Source organism: Macrobrachium nipponense, chromosome 24, assembly GCF_015104395.2.
Source record: "Macrobrachium nipponense isolate FS-2020 chromosome 24, ASM1510439v2, whole genome shotgun sequence".
Classification (NCBI taxonomy): domain Eukaryota; kingdom Metazoa; phylum Arthropoda; class Malacostraca; order Decapoda; family Palaemonidae; genus Macrobrachium; species Macrobrachium nipponense.
Window position 1 is genome coordinate 50,181,139 of NC_061091.1, and position 15,654 is coordinate 50,196,792.

Consider the following 15,654-nt stretch of genomic DNA (forward strand, 5'->3'; position numbering starts at 1 on the left):
TAACAAAATTTCTTCTGTTGATACCATCCAGTTCCAATGAGGTACTGTTAGAAAATATATTATTTTATATATATATATATATATATATATATATATATATATATATATATTCCAGGGTTTTAGTGCTACGTGTATTTAAAAAGTCTGAAGAAACTGACAAGTTAAGAAGTCACTAGGGATAGTACAAATATCACATCAAAAGTGTTTTTATACAAAAAGAAAAGTTAACCATATTACAATGAATCTAATATTTTTTTACATATCACCTGCTTTGTGAAATTAATATCGTCTCTTTTAATTTGTTCGTAAGGTGTAATATCTAAGTCTGTTATACTCATTTTATGTGAATGTATCTGCTCATCAGAATAACATTATTTCTAGATCTTGCTAATATTTGCCCTACTTCCGTTCTCTTCTATTGACTGTTTTTGTCTTTGAGAAGGTCATTTCTTTTTGAGTAAGACTGCTCAACAAGCTAATAAGCTTCCTGCTTTGTTCCATATGATTTTTTTTACATCATAATAACAATAATAACGAGTTCTTTGAATTCAGTGAAAAAAATGCAAAAAAAAAAAATAATAATAATAATAATTCCGACACTATATCCAAGAAAAATGAGTTTGTAAAAGATTTATGTCCCCAAGTGGCTAATATCTTTAGCATAAAAATCATCCTCAAATTCACGTGATCAATAACCTTGGTGTCACATGGAAAGGCTTCTTTAATGAAGTATTATGTAACTATTGTCTCTGTCTTATTGTACAAAAAAACAATTTTTAGGTTGAAGACGAATATTCTAGATTGTGTTGAATTTGTACGCATGATTTGGTCTTTTGCCAAAAAGCATACAGTAAACAAGCATGACAGACTGGCGGAATAAACTCTATGCATGGTGATCTGAGTACACAGTTTGAAATCCTTTCCACCGCGGAGGATGATTCGTCGTGACGAGGCAAGAACAACAGACAGCTGATAGGCAGGATAACAAAAGACGGTAAAAACTTGAGGAGTAGTTCCCCTACTCTGTAGGTAAGAACTGAAGTGAATGTAGAATTTAGGCTAAGCACCAGGACCTACGAAGTCATTTGGCACTGAAACGGATATTGACAGTAAAAGGTTTGATTGTAACAAGAGGAAAACCTTGCAGTTGCACTATGAATCAATTGTTAGGAGAGGGTGGAAAGTAAGAAGGAAGAAAGACAATATGAACGTAAGTACAGTAAATGGAACGAAAGTGGTTGCAAAGAACCTTAAGTAATGCCTAGTGCACCGCATGTAGGTAAGGAACTTGTAATAATAATAGTAATAATGATAATAATAAGAACTAACTTGACTCGTAAAAACTCCAAGGATGCTGAAGGATGCTGACACCTACGATTTCATTATTTAAATCACATACCTCAGCAACGATTAAAACAAGTTTATTTAGAAAACTGATTACCTAATGATTATAAATAAATTCAGCAAAAAGCAAGAGCAAATAAAGCTAATTTGGCTCAATAACTTATTTCTCAGATATATATGCTGTGTGTGTGTGTGTGTGTGTGAGTTAGAATATCATCTATCTACATATCTCATCCACAGCAAGTTTTTTGGGTTTTATTGCATTCATTTCTATACTGTCAAAGCAGTCCATGTAAAGATTGGTTACCCATGCTACACCCGAATTTTGTAGCATGGGTAGTCCCTTAAGTCCTGTTTTAGCCAATCTATATATATATATATATATATATATATATATATATATAGTATACTAATGTGCCTGTTGAGAATACACATATATATATATATATATATATATATATATATATATATATATATATATATATATCGTATGCAGACGGCAATATAGGAAGATTTCAGGAGGTTCCATGATACACTCTCAGTAACAGGCCATGATTTATTATACAAAAAACGTTTCGCACACAAAACACGGTGCATCATCAGTCTGTGAAGAAATAAAAACAATTACATTATATTACTACATAAAAGGAATTCATCAAAAATTAAAATTGACATTAAAAACTGTAAAAAAGCATTATTAAAAAACAGTAAGAAACAAAAGAGAGAGACTACTAAAACACCAACCATCTCTAGTAAGGAAAGAAGAGGGAATGACAAAAACCGAGGTCCCAGTCAAGACGAAAACTATGCCAGATATAAAGTTGAAGACGAGGTGTTATTGTTGAGTGAAGGAACCAGCCTTTTTATGAGTAACGACTCTAAGGTGGTTAAGTGATCTGGGTCCTTCGTATAGCCAATTATGGAGAAGTGCTGCTTCAAGATCTCTATTTTACAAAGAGCAGCATGATTTCTAATATTGGAAAATTCAGGTTGCTTAATTCTTTGACCTGTTGTTTATAAATTCACATGCCCTGGATGTCCGGGCTCTTACATTGGATCGACTCGAAGGTTACTGCAAGTGAGATATTGCAGCCATAAGGGTTTCAGCTTTCGCACAGGTCAAAGAATTAAGCAACCTGAATTTTCCAATATTAGAAATCATGCTGCTCTTTGTAAAATAGAGATCTTGAAGCAGCACTTCTCCATAATTGGCTATACGAAGGACCAAGATCACTTAACCACCTTAGAGTCGTTACTCATAAAAAGGCTGGTTCCTTCACTCAACAATAACACCTCGTCTTCAACTTTATATCTGGCATAGTTTTCGTCTTGACTGGGACCTCGGTTTTTGTCATTCCCTCTTCTTTCCTTACTAGAGATGGTTGGTGTTTTAGTAGTCTCTCTCTTTTGTTTCTTACTGTTTTTTAATAATGCTTTTTTACAGTTTTTTAATGTCAATTTTAATTTTTGATGAATTCCTTTTATGTAGTAATATAATGTAATTGTTTTTATTTCTTCACAGACTGATGATGCACCGTGTTTTGTGTGCGAAACGTTTTTTGTATAATAAATCATGGCCTGTTACTGAGAGTGTATCATGGAACCTCCTGAAATCTTTATATATATATATATATATATATATATATATATATATATATATATATATATATATATATATATATATATATATATATATATATATATGCAGAAACCAGGTACTATGTCGTACCTCTAAGTAAATGGGGGTACAATCCACAATGAAGTAAAATCCTCTTGTAGATTAAAATATATATTCTTGTACAGGATTAAAGCTTTCGACCATCCACTGTGGTCTTGTTCACTAAAATGTGATATGTCACCTCAAGGAACTAACAAGTAAGAGCACAAACATTTGAAAAGACAACGGTTAGGTAACAAGCTAGTTCATATTATGAATGATCAGGCTCAACCGCCTGATCATTCATAATATGAACTAGCTTGTTACCTAACCGTTGTCTTTTCAAATGTTTGTGCTCTTACTTGTTAGTTCCTTGAGGTGACATATCACATTTTAGTGAACAAGACCACAGTGGATGGTCGAAAGCTTTAATCCTGTACAAGAATATATATTTTAATCTACAAGAGGATTTTACTTCATTGTGGATTGTATCCCCATATATATATATATATATATATATATATATATATATATATATATACATGATATATATACATATATTCCAAGTGCAATTAAATCAATCAACACTGATACTGGTAAGGAGTCCTAGCAAATGAGAAACACAGTAATAGCACCGACAGGCTCAGTAACAGTAAGCAGAAACCATGAGACTGGCGTACCATAGTGTGAGTCTTACTATGATAAGAGCACCATTTGTCACCAAAATACAAAACTGGAATTGGTAAGCAGCCACCTGGTGCCTTGCAGGTAGCCCATCGCCAATAACTGTGGTTGATGGTAGCAAGGGCAAGCGGTCGTAAAAACCTTTTCGCCAAGTTATAAACCATGCCCGATGTTGTAAGGATAGACGCATCAGGCAGTCGATCCCTTAATGTAGGGCTAGACCGTGATGTAGGGATAACGGTGGGAAAGAAGAAGAAGCAAATAGGGAGTGTGAGAATGGTACGCCTTACCCGTAGTCTCGTCAAGACACAGCAGCGCACCAGAGAGAGCTCTGGTGGGTTTTAGCACATCCCCAACAACCCCATTTGGCTAAGTCATCTCTCGCGGTTTCTTGCAGCAAAAAAATTAGTAACACGAGTCTAATCCCAATGTCTCAGCATCCAACAATTTTTTAAAATGATTCTAATTTCATTTATTCAAGATCCAGCTTTTTTATATATACCGCTCTTACGGTGAATTCCTGACCACCCTAAAATTGAAGGAATGGCGGGGTTGACGCTACACTAGTATCGGTCACAGTTCCAATTTAATAAAAATAAATAAAAAAAATTTTCCAAAGTGGCGTGAGACACGGACACAGTATGTAAATAAGAAAGATCGAGCGTTTTCAGTTTAGGAGATCTGCCTCCAGCCATCTACTGCGGATGTGCCGACACATGCAAGATAGCAAACAAAAACTAATTTATTTTTCTATATTATGCAGTTATAAATTCTAGTCTTGACCAGCACAGTATCAGACAGTGTAATCGTCTTATTTACAAACAATCAAAATAAAAGTATAGATAAAAATAAGATTTCTTGCTTATTAGTCAAAATTCATAAATATTGATGTTAACAATTTCCCTTATTTTGACAGGAAATGCGACATCTCTTTCCCGCCACACTCGTGAGCCTGCTAATGATGCTGACCCTTCCAGAGGAATCCGGCGGCTTTATAAAGCTCAATCACAACCCAGCGCTACTTGGACTTGGAGGCGCTTTTCTGACAGCCGGAGCATTCAAGACGGTGAGACGAGTCTTGTTAGTGACACCAGATTTATTTTAAGATGGTTAAGCCGGTAAGGAGTTAAAGATTCTAAATATAAACAATAATCTTTTGATATCCTCGGATCACCAGGGTTACTTCTTAGGGAGTCGGCAGCATTTCCGGCCATATAGCTCTTTTGGTCATTTCGGGAGACCCTACTACGGAGGGCGTCGACGAAGAGATGTAGCTGCGGGGCTGGAGGCGCAAGTTAAACCTAGTGAAGAATTCCTGGAAAAGCTCGAGGAGGTAAGGCCTGCGTAGGCCGAGCTAAAGGTAATGCCTGTCTGCCCGTTTGTCTGCATATAAGTTCTAAAGATAAACACTGACTAATTCCTTAATTCTTACTTATCAAGAAACCGCATCAATGTATGCACTTTAAATCTTGAACTGTACATCTTTTCATGGTTATTTTGATCCTGTGAACACGCTCAAAGAAACCGCCTCTATAAATATTCCTCTTTTCAGGTGCTGAAGGTTGACAGATATTCGTGCACTGTCCTTCTGACCTGTCATGTTGCAAGTCTGGATCGTGATTCCCTCAGCCCAAAGCTCGCCTCCCTTTTACTTCCATTTGAGTTAGTACGAGACCCACATATACGTATGAATACCTTGCCTTCCGGCTGAATAAGTATGCAACACTTACATATTTATACATTTATGTACATATGCACGTTTTGCTTCCTTATGGTGAGCATAATGATCATACACTTATGAACATTAAGAACATATGTATAAATATATATTTTGCTCCACCGTAGTGAGTATGGAGCCCATACATTTTCCAATGTAGAAGTCTATGGGTTGGGCAACTAAATGCAACCATCTACCTCAGGCCCAAAGAAAAGCTTGAGAAATAAGTAAGAGAAGAAGCGTGAGGGTCGTGGGCTCGATCAAGAGAGTTGCATTAGGTCCGTCTGAAAAAGGATGGCAAATTACAATAGCATAAAAAAACAGCGGCGGGAGGAGAATTTAAATCATTACACACACACAATATATATATATATACATATATATATATATATATATATATATATATATATATATATATATATATATATATTAAAAGTAGCAGGTCCAGGAAAACAGGCAGACTCCATGAACAGTAGTTTAACCTTACGTTTCGTGACCTTAGTCACATCATCGGGAACATCTATAGATAAAATTATCAGACATCAGCGTCGTGCTGTTAAAACATTAAGAAAATACATGAAAATATATGCAGTAAATCGTACTTAAAACTTTAAAAAATAAATTTTAATATAATTTTAGTGCATATGTTTTCATGTATTTCCTTAATGTTTTGATAGCACGACGCTAATGTCAAATAATTTCATTTATAGATGTCCCTGATGATGTGACTAAGGAACACGAAAGGTAGGATTAAACTACTGTTCATGGAAGCACCTGCTATTTTTTCTCAACAAGGATATCGAAGAAAGGAAATGTCTTGTTGTTACAAGTATTGATGGTGATTTTCAGGTATTTGCCAGTTTCTTTGGCATCCTAATTTTCTTGATGGAGATAATGATGTTTACATATCTGCCTGCTGGTGGGTACTGAAAGCCCTTTCTTCCATAGCAGTCATTGCATATTAGCAATGAATGATCCCATTGCCACACCATACACAGGTTGAAATGTATGTACCTCTCTTTGTGAGAGGACAGGGGCCTCCTTTGTGTATGCTATCAGCACCTTGTTCAATGGATCTTCATGGATCAAGAAGGGGTCGCTACCCACTTGTAACCATTATTTAGTTTGTCAATGGTTTTCGGATAGAAATATTGGTGAATAAGCTCTCCATCCCAGAGATACAATATCCTAATCTGGTTTTGAAGTTTTCGGAATGCCATTGAACTCTACAGAGGATTTCAAAGAACATCCTACAGGGATATAAGGGCTAAAAGGCTGTTTAGGACTTTAGCCATCCTATGGGATATTATGGGTCTAAGTGGATTGCAGGTATATGGATCTCAACAACCCCCCAGCAATATCCAGGCACGTAGTAACCTTATGCTTCTGAAATGTTGCATCCTACAGCAGGTTATTTACTTTCACTGCCGTTATGTTTACTCTTCTCTCCAGCAGTCCTTTTGTCAGTTTCTGGAACCTGGTGGTGTTCATGATATCATTTATTTTCGCCAAGTAATGGTCTTTTTTCTGGATGAATTTAATGCAGATTGATTTCCTTTCCTGAGATTGATGCCTTTCTTCTCATAGTTCCTCTCTGCTTACTGAAGGAATTAGTTTAGGACCTTGCTGGGGAAGGTGCTGCAGTCTTCCTGACTCTTCAACCAGTTTACAAGGCCTCCTCGTGTAAAGGCACAAACGACTTAAATTTAGGAAGGTATTCCAAGCCTCTGTCTGACTTGTTCCTGTAAGACTAACATAACCGCTCCAGAAATTCTCATTTCCAACAGAAACTGCCACAAGAATCATCAGCTTCCTTGAGTATCATGCTATCACTATCTGTTGATGAGTTCATGCATGACAAAAAAGGGCAACCCTCATTTTTTGGTGGATTTCTAGAGTCGTTGTGGTGAAGAATTCATCCCAAAATGTTATTTATCATCATTAAAATGTCAGTATCACTGCAGTTCCGTTCTCTCAGTGACACAGTGACTTCTCATGAGCAATTTTGATTGGAAGCTAATACATTATGGTCAATCATTGTTAAATTTTCAATAATATTTAAACACTTTTTTATACTTTTCTCTTTTTTTTAGTAAAAAATTTGGAGGAAAAGACAAGCCATTACAATGTTGCTTCATTTATTTTCTTTTATCAACAACTACTGCTACTATTACTTCATGACCTTAATCAAGATAATACGAATTTTGCATGGAACTTCTATGGATTTATAAAGGCCAGAGGGGCCCTACATGTTCTTTCAATAACGACCTACTTGCCTCAGACGGAAAAACCCACTATCACAAAGGACTAGAAACTCAATCAACACGAAGTGAAACATTATGGTTAGTTGAGGTAGGAACCTCTACCATACCCATTAATATTAGCTAACACCAGCCACATGGTATCAATGGTGACACTTCATTACTTAGACAGTGATTACAATGCTCAAAAAACCTGCATTAAATAAGTAATACAGATATACTGGGACTATGTTTCCAGGAAGGAAAAGTAGATCAGAGAGAAACAGCACCAAGGATGATATCCACGGCAGAATGAGGGCCATAAGACCACGTCATACAAACTACCTACATCAGCAGGAATGATACATCCTCAGAAGGACAAACTAAGACCATGATCACAGGGAGGCAATCAGCAGCCGCCTTCACTGCAATACACATTAACACACTGCTGCTCTTGTTCAGTATTAGTAGGCCTCCCAGTAGTTTCAACAGACGATTCAAGTCTCACCACAACCCTGCATATCTTCCTTGCACCACTAATTATGACTAACCTCTTCTCTCCATTATTTCCATTCAAAATATTTGAGCACCCCAGTCACTTCCATTCTTTAGCCATCCATATCAACATTCATACCTTTATTTTCTTGATTTCCACTAGCCCTCAAAACCTTACTTGCTAGCATATACTATAAACTCCATTCACAATTTAGCTTATAACCCCACAACTTGCTTCCTTCAACTACTTCCCTTTTCCTGAGTTCTTGCATTGCCCCAAAGATATCAAACAGCCACAGGGGCATATCACAATCTAGTCTCAGAAGAAATTTCACACTAAACCAGTTACCCTCTCACCTATGTATTTAAACCCTTGTCACAGACCTGATTTCACACCAGACCAGTTACTCTTCGGCCTACATACTTTAACTCTAGTCTCACACATCATTACACACTAGACCAATTACTTTCCTGCCTACATATTTTAAGACTTAAAGCCTTGTCTCAGACTTTATCTCACACCAGACCAGTTACTCTCCTGCCTTCATATTTCAAATCTTATCTCAGACCCGATTTCTCACCAAACCAGTTACACTACTCTCCTGCCTACACATCCTAACGCATATCTCAGACACTATTTCACAACAAATCAGTTACTCTCCCGCTTAAATATTTTAACCTTTGCCTCAGGCTCAATTTCACGCCAATTACTCTCCCGTCTACATATTTTAAAACGCATTCACTTCCATCAATCGAACTTTTAATTCCTCTCAGTAACTTGGCTTATTTACCAGTCACTCTCAACAGCCTCCACATTTTTCACAAGTCCGTCTGTACCTCATATATATGACATTTATATGACCCACGATGTTTTTTCTCCATTGCTTTTTCCGTCTGTCTGCCTTATTATCTTAATCAAAATGCTACCATACACCTTCCCTGGGATGCTGAGTGACATTACGCCCTTACAGTCACCTCTGTCACCCTTAACTTTATACAGTAAAGTAATTATTCCTTTCACTCCTTCCTTTGGAGACTTTTCTTCGTCCAAGCATACCTTACAAATCTGTTCAACCTCTTGATCACATTATCACCACAGTACCGCAACACCTCACTTGTAATCTCATCGACTCCTGCCATCTCCATTCTTCATACTCTTAACTGCCATTCTTTTATAATCAACTGTACTGTCACGAAGCATTCTCAGCCTAACACAAACCCTTCTTCACCAAGCAACGTATATGAGGAATACCGAGCTATCGTTTTTAATCAAGAATCATGGTCAGTAAACAGCATTTTAGCATAAAATACAAAAGCATCGTTTTAGTGTTTTTTGTGATTAAGAACTGGCATACGCATTACTCGGAAATTATAGTCCTACTTTGCAGATACTAAATGAGAAAACAAATCAAAGTTTGTGTGAATACATATGCAAAAACATATTTAAATCAATGTATTAATAACATTACACTACAATATCTGTTAAAGAATTTTAGAATCGTACAATGTTCTTTACAACAGGCAAGTTTCCTGTGATGTTTCAACAGCCAAATCAAATTGAAAAAAAAAATTGAGAACCGTGACTAAAGCTCTATAAAAAAATTTCAAAACCAAAAGACGAATAGGAAAGGAATAACAGAGCAGCTAACAATAAAAGCTTCCCTTTCAAGAAATATCTGTCTTAACTAACGCTTTTTTTATTATTGTTTCAGACACGAAGACGTCAGTGAAACGCCCAGAGCTTACGATCGTTTCAAGAAAGCCGTGATGGAAGGCAAGAACAACAGTCCCTGTTCCCAGCTCTTCGATACCTGTCTCACCCCACCTGAATCGCTCATGAGCCAATACCTCGAGATAGTAGATCGGTTTTTGCCCAAAATTCCTGACAAAACAGGAACACAGGAAACGTAATGTCACTGGTATTTGATCTGCTCCCTCCCAGCTTTTGTCATTCGGCACTTGTAACGAGGGGGGTCTGTCGCTTCATTCGGAATTAATTCCTTATTCTGATCTCTCTCACTCTTTTCTTTCTTTTACACTAATCTCTCACTCATCTTTCTCTCTTTTTCTTTTCTTCTTTCTGCTCTTTTCATATACGGAAAGAGCCTTCTTTCAATAACTGCACCAGTCTCCTCGTCATTAAAAAGTGCTTTGATAACACTCAAGAGAATAATTTCGAATTTGAAGAAGCACTCAAGCATAATTCAAATATGTTTAAGGGTTCCCTACAAATATTTGACAATAAAAGCATCAGTCTAAAAAAAAAAAAAACTTGCACTTAGTAAAATAAATTTTTGTTCCTTAAAATGTCATATAGGTTACATCGAAAATTTCAAATATTTAATAATAAAAACTAGTACAATAAACAGTGTTTAATCTTTCAACTTGCTGAGGTAAATGCTCTTCCAAATAAAACAAACAAAGCTTATAATTGTAGAAACTTTTAAAGCCGCATAAGAACTGATGATATGAAATAGATATATGTTGAATCAACATATCAACCCCGACGACTCAGTACATACGAAACAAAGTTTCATAAAGTGATGGAATGGAATGGACCTATGAGGACACTCAGCGCTGGAGTTGAAATTGAGAGTGTGAAGGTTTGAAAGGTGTAACAGGAGGATAACCTTGCACTAGGAAATAATTGTCAAGAGAGGGTGGACAGCAAGATAGAAGAAAGATAATATGAATGGAGATACAATAAAAGGAACGAAATTGATTGCAGTTAGGGGCGGAAGGGACGTTGCCAAGAACCTTCAGTAATGCCTGCAGTGCACCCCGTGAGGTGCACTGGCGGCACTACCCCTCTCCGGGGTCATAAAGAATTGAATGTCGACAAGGAAATAGAAAATTGTGAAGACTACACCAAATTCGTGGATGGGGTCACCGAGAGTGAAGAAAGTCATTTTTTATGCAAGAGACAACAGCAGAGGTAACCAAATGGTCGTTACTAGAGTCCAACCAGCGTATTTGGTCAGAGGAGGATCGGAGGGTGAAACAGCGATACAAAATATTATTTCTGTAATAGAAGACTACTTCAAAACATGTCAAATTTATAACTGAGGGTAATGTAATAACTAAAATATTGCTAGAAATAGCACATGAAAATACTAATGAAGACAATGTAATAGCGCCCCCCGCACGCATTGACAAATCTGTTTTCCTTTTATTATCCCTTTGATGGTGAGGAGGAAAAGTTAAGTATATATTAGTTTAACCAGACCACTGAGCTGATTAACAGCTCTCCTAGGGCTGGCCAGAAGGGTTAGATATTTTCACGTGGCCAGGAACCAATTGGTTACCTAGCAACGGGACCTACAGCTTATTGTGGGATCCGAACCACATTATATCGAGAAATTAATGTCTAATCACCAGAAACAAATTCCTCTAATTCCACGTTGGCAGAGCCGGGAATCGATCTGTGAGGAGGAAAACAATGCTAGTTTTGTTCAATAGGTCTGGGTCACTTTAGTCAACACCATTCATGAAAGGACCTACAATACATAAAATGTCATAAACAAACACTACTTGCTAAAGGAAGACCAACGGGTCTTACAGTTAATAAAAATGTTGGAAATAGTGAGAAAAAAAGTCCACAATTATGAATTTACATGACTTAAGATAATAAAAGAAAAACAGATTTGTCAATGCGTGAGGAGGGCGCTATTACATTGTATTTTCTTTAGGAGAGGGCTATAACCTGAGTAGAGTTATATTTAACTTTGTCTTTGTTTTTATGCACATCCCTTCATGTGGTATACTTATCGTTTCCGAAAAAAACCTTGAAATTCAAACTCTGCTGTTTCTAAGAAAAAGAAAACCAGGAAATATCAGCGAGGCTTATGGTTAAGGCCGAAGGAGAAAGTATACACAGTTCGTGAGTTACCTCGAGAAACGGAAATATGTCAACGATGTCAGGTGACTGGGGGTTTCCTTTTTGACTGATCTCGATGGTTCAACTATAAGCCAGAAATTGAAAATCTGTCACCGCAAAAAATGCAGCAGCCCACCTCTTTAACGCTCTGGTTCATCTAAGACTGAAATATGCGGTTCCACACAGGACTTGTCTAGGGGCACGCGCCAGTGGCCTTAGTGGGATGGTTACTGGTCTTGGAGGAAGGACAAGAAATCATTCAGTCCTCAAAAGGTGACCAAACACCATATGCAGGGACGGTGCTTTTGCCGTAAATATGGAGGCCCCTAGAGAACTTAATTTAAAAAAGCAAGTCTTGTCTCAGCCGAAAATGCCCTCTAAATAGAACTGCCGGTTGGAATTAAGGGACACTGAAGAATTGTCTAGAAAAGCAGGAAGATATAATTATCAAGTCTGGCAGCAGATGTGAGGGGAAATAAATAAACTGCGTAATATGGCGAATTCTCACTTCCGCAGCGTTGTGTGAAATTACTGGCAGACATTTGGTATCAATCTACCCGATAATGAAACGAACTCTCCCGTAAGGTCAACGGAATGGTGACTGACAATCCTTGCAGAGTTGATAAAGGCAGAGCATCCTACCTTAGACCCTTTCTCTTTGTAGTTTCTCCTTACTATTCCCAATCAGTACTGTATCCTCTGCTAACATCCCCATTCCCTGCTCCGTTCACGAGCCACATAATCATGCCACACATTGCACCTACATATATCAGCCGTGATTCCTTTGACTTCATATGTTCCCCCAACATTAGATTTTAATAATCATGGAGATATACCACACCTTGTTTCAGTCCATTTTTGCACCAAAGAAGTCACATTAAAACATGCTTAATTTTCCTCAGCAGCTTTTTATCAACCTCAGCAGCATATCATCTTTAGCACCTTCCATGACGCCTCTCTGTCATAAACCTTTTCTATGTTTATGGTTGATCCACATCTGTCGTTTGTCTTACTTTCTTGATCAGAATTTTACTGTACACCTTCCTTAGTATGCTAAGTAAAGTTATGGTCTGATCAAAGTAAAATTATGTCCCTATCATTCCTCTACCACCTTTAGCCTTGTCAATGGAACAAGTAGTCTTCTGTTTCCTGTAAAAGCTTTCTCTGACTTCTCACACCACTCCCTCCAAAAAGATATTTAAATTATGAAGACACAACACACTCTTGTCTCACCCCATTTTAGTATCAAACCAGGCACTCTCCATCCTGCAAACTCAAACACATGTGTCACTTCCATCATACAAAACGCTTTCTTAATCTCAGCAGCATAATATCACCTGTAACAATATCTACAACACACTCTAAATTACCACTCTATCGATTCTGTCATAAACTTTCTCTGTGGCTCTGGATACGAGATAAGGATGTGATCCACATCTATCATTTCTTATTTTCTTCATCAAACTTCTCCATTACACATACTTTGTTATATTTTAGCATAAAGTATGCAAAGAGGGAGATGTGTGAAGAGAATCCTTTCTTGCGGAACCTGTTAAATGTGGCAGAGCTGAAAGACACTAGACGAGATAGCTTAGTTTAAGTTTGTGAATCATGTAAGAAGATACATGGAACTGATGGAATTTCACGGATGATGTTGCACTGTTGCGGTGATCGTGTGACTGGGCAGCCAACCAGCATTGTCAAGCATGTTGGGATGGGGGAAAGGATACAGTACAGTATGCAGTAAAACTCGTGTGGCCCGATTTCAGTTATTTTTCGTTCGAAAGTCACTAACGGGCAACTCTTACCTTCTTCACACTTCTAATGACGCTAAATTGCAACGACGAAACATTTTGCATCTTCGCTCACAAAAAGATATAGTCCACTAAGCATAGTTTTAAAGTATCAATGCTATATTTTTTATCAAAATATCAGCTAGATCATTATAAAAACATTATCACCTTAATTTTCAATTATGGTAAATATGAAAAGACGTAAATACTTAATGAATTTGACTTTTTAGCCACCATAGTAATGTATTTAGTGTAATGAACGTATCAGAAATGTAGTTGTGGGCGTGGTCTAACCAGACGTCAACTGTCAAATTGGAGCTACCCTACAGCCCCTAACTCGGAGAACGATAGTTGAGCTGCATCTAGCCAGATTTTCAAAAAGAAGACAAAGCGTTACCTAACGTTATAACCGAGCATCCATTTTCATCATCATTTTCAATAGACTGGAAGAAACCCGTAAACAAATATCAGTTGACACTGTAAGACGTCGGTTTCGAGAAGCTGGTCATCTATGTAGAAAACCTGCAGTCAAGCCTCTACTTAGACTCATTGGGACCATCGTCTAGGTTTTGCGTTCGAATATCTATGCAAAGGCGAACAGTTTTGGGAAACTGTCATGTTTTGTGACAAGACATTTTGCAACGACCAACAGGGAAGACCGCACCGTGGCGTCCAGTAAAACCAGGTAATGAACATTTACTTATTTTGCCTTATATATTTCTACGTCGTAGCCTAGGTGCGATATATTTTATATTATAGGCCTAGTACGTATATATGCTGGAGATTTAATGAATATTGATTCCTGCTACACTGGTTTTTAAACCTGCTTATAAATATATCTAACGGAAGTTTAGGATGCAATCAGGAAGACATAATGCAAGATAAGATCTAAATTAATTTGTAGCTGGGTGGGAGTTTACAATTGTCATTAGTGAGGAAACAGTTTAAATATTTGCAAAATGCCGCGCTCCCCATCGGAGTGTTGATTGGCTGGAAACCAGTAGCAGATGAAGTCGTGGTAGCTTTCCTCCGAGTCTCGTGAATATTTGAATGCACATTGCACTGACTTAAAAGAAGTTAAAGTTACTATTTAAAATGTAAACCTACTGTCATTGTTTCTCTCCGAATATCTGTTAATTTATATTTTCTCTAAATCCTTCCATTTATTTTTTTTTCAGGTGGGAGGATAACTTGCGTACCAGATGCCTTTGTGCCAATCCATGAGCGATTAAATAGCAAGCAGTATGTTGACATTCTTGAAGAGGTGCCGAGTCCATCTGTGAAGGCCGGTCTGCACTAGGAAACATTGTTTGGAAACAATTTTTGCAAACAGTTTGGAAACAGTTAACAAACTGTTTGTAAACACTTTTATTCGTAAATTTGTTTCCCATCCAGGATAGAAAACATCTAGTGTTTCTTTGTGTATGTATATATATATAGTATATATATATATATATATATATATAATATATATGTGTGTGTGTGTGTGTGCGTGTGTGTGTATAAATACATATAGGCAACATACATATGTTTAAATACATTTATACACTTATACATACGACCTTATATATTAATATATTTATATGTACATATACTACATATACACACCGGTATGTGCAAATACATATGTACATATTCATATTTACATATGTATATGTACACGAGCATGTGTGTGACACTCCTGTTTCTAAAATCTTCACCCATCTCTTTTTCTTTCTCTTATTAAACCCTCCTCGAGTGCATTAAAAGTGCCAGGTAAAATACAGAGGCTACTGTTTGGAAACAGTTTGGAAACTATTTGCAAACTGATTGGAAACCGTTTGCAAAACTGTTTACAAACAAAGTTT

General features: G+C 37.0%; 1 protein-coding gene across 1 annotated transcript in view; it reads right to left on the reverse strand.

The window, feature by feature from the left end:
- Window positions 1–15,654, reverse strand: part of LOC135205616 (uncharacterized) — a 90,812-nt gene that overhangs the window by 21,363 nt on the left and 53,795 nt on the right. The gene's annotated exons all lie outside the window — the stretch shown is intronic.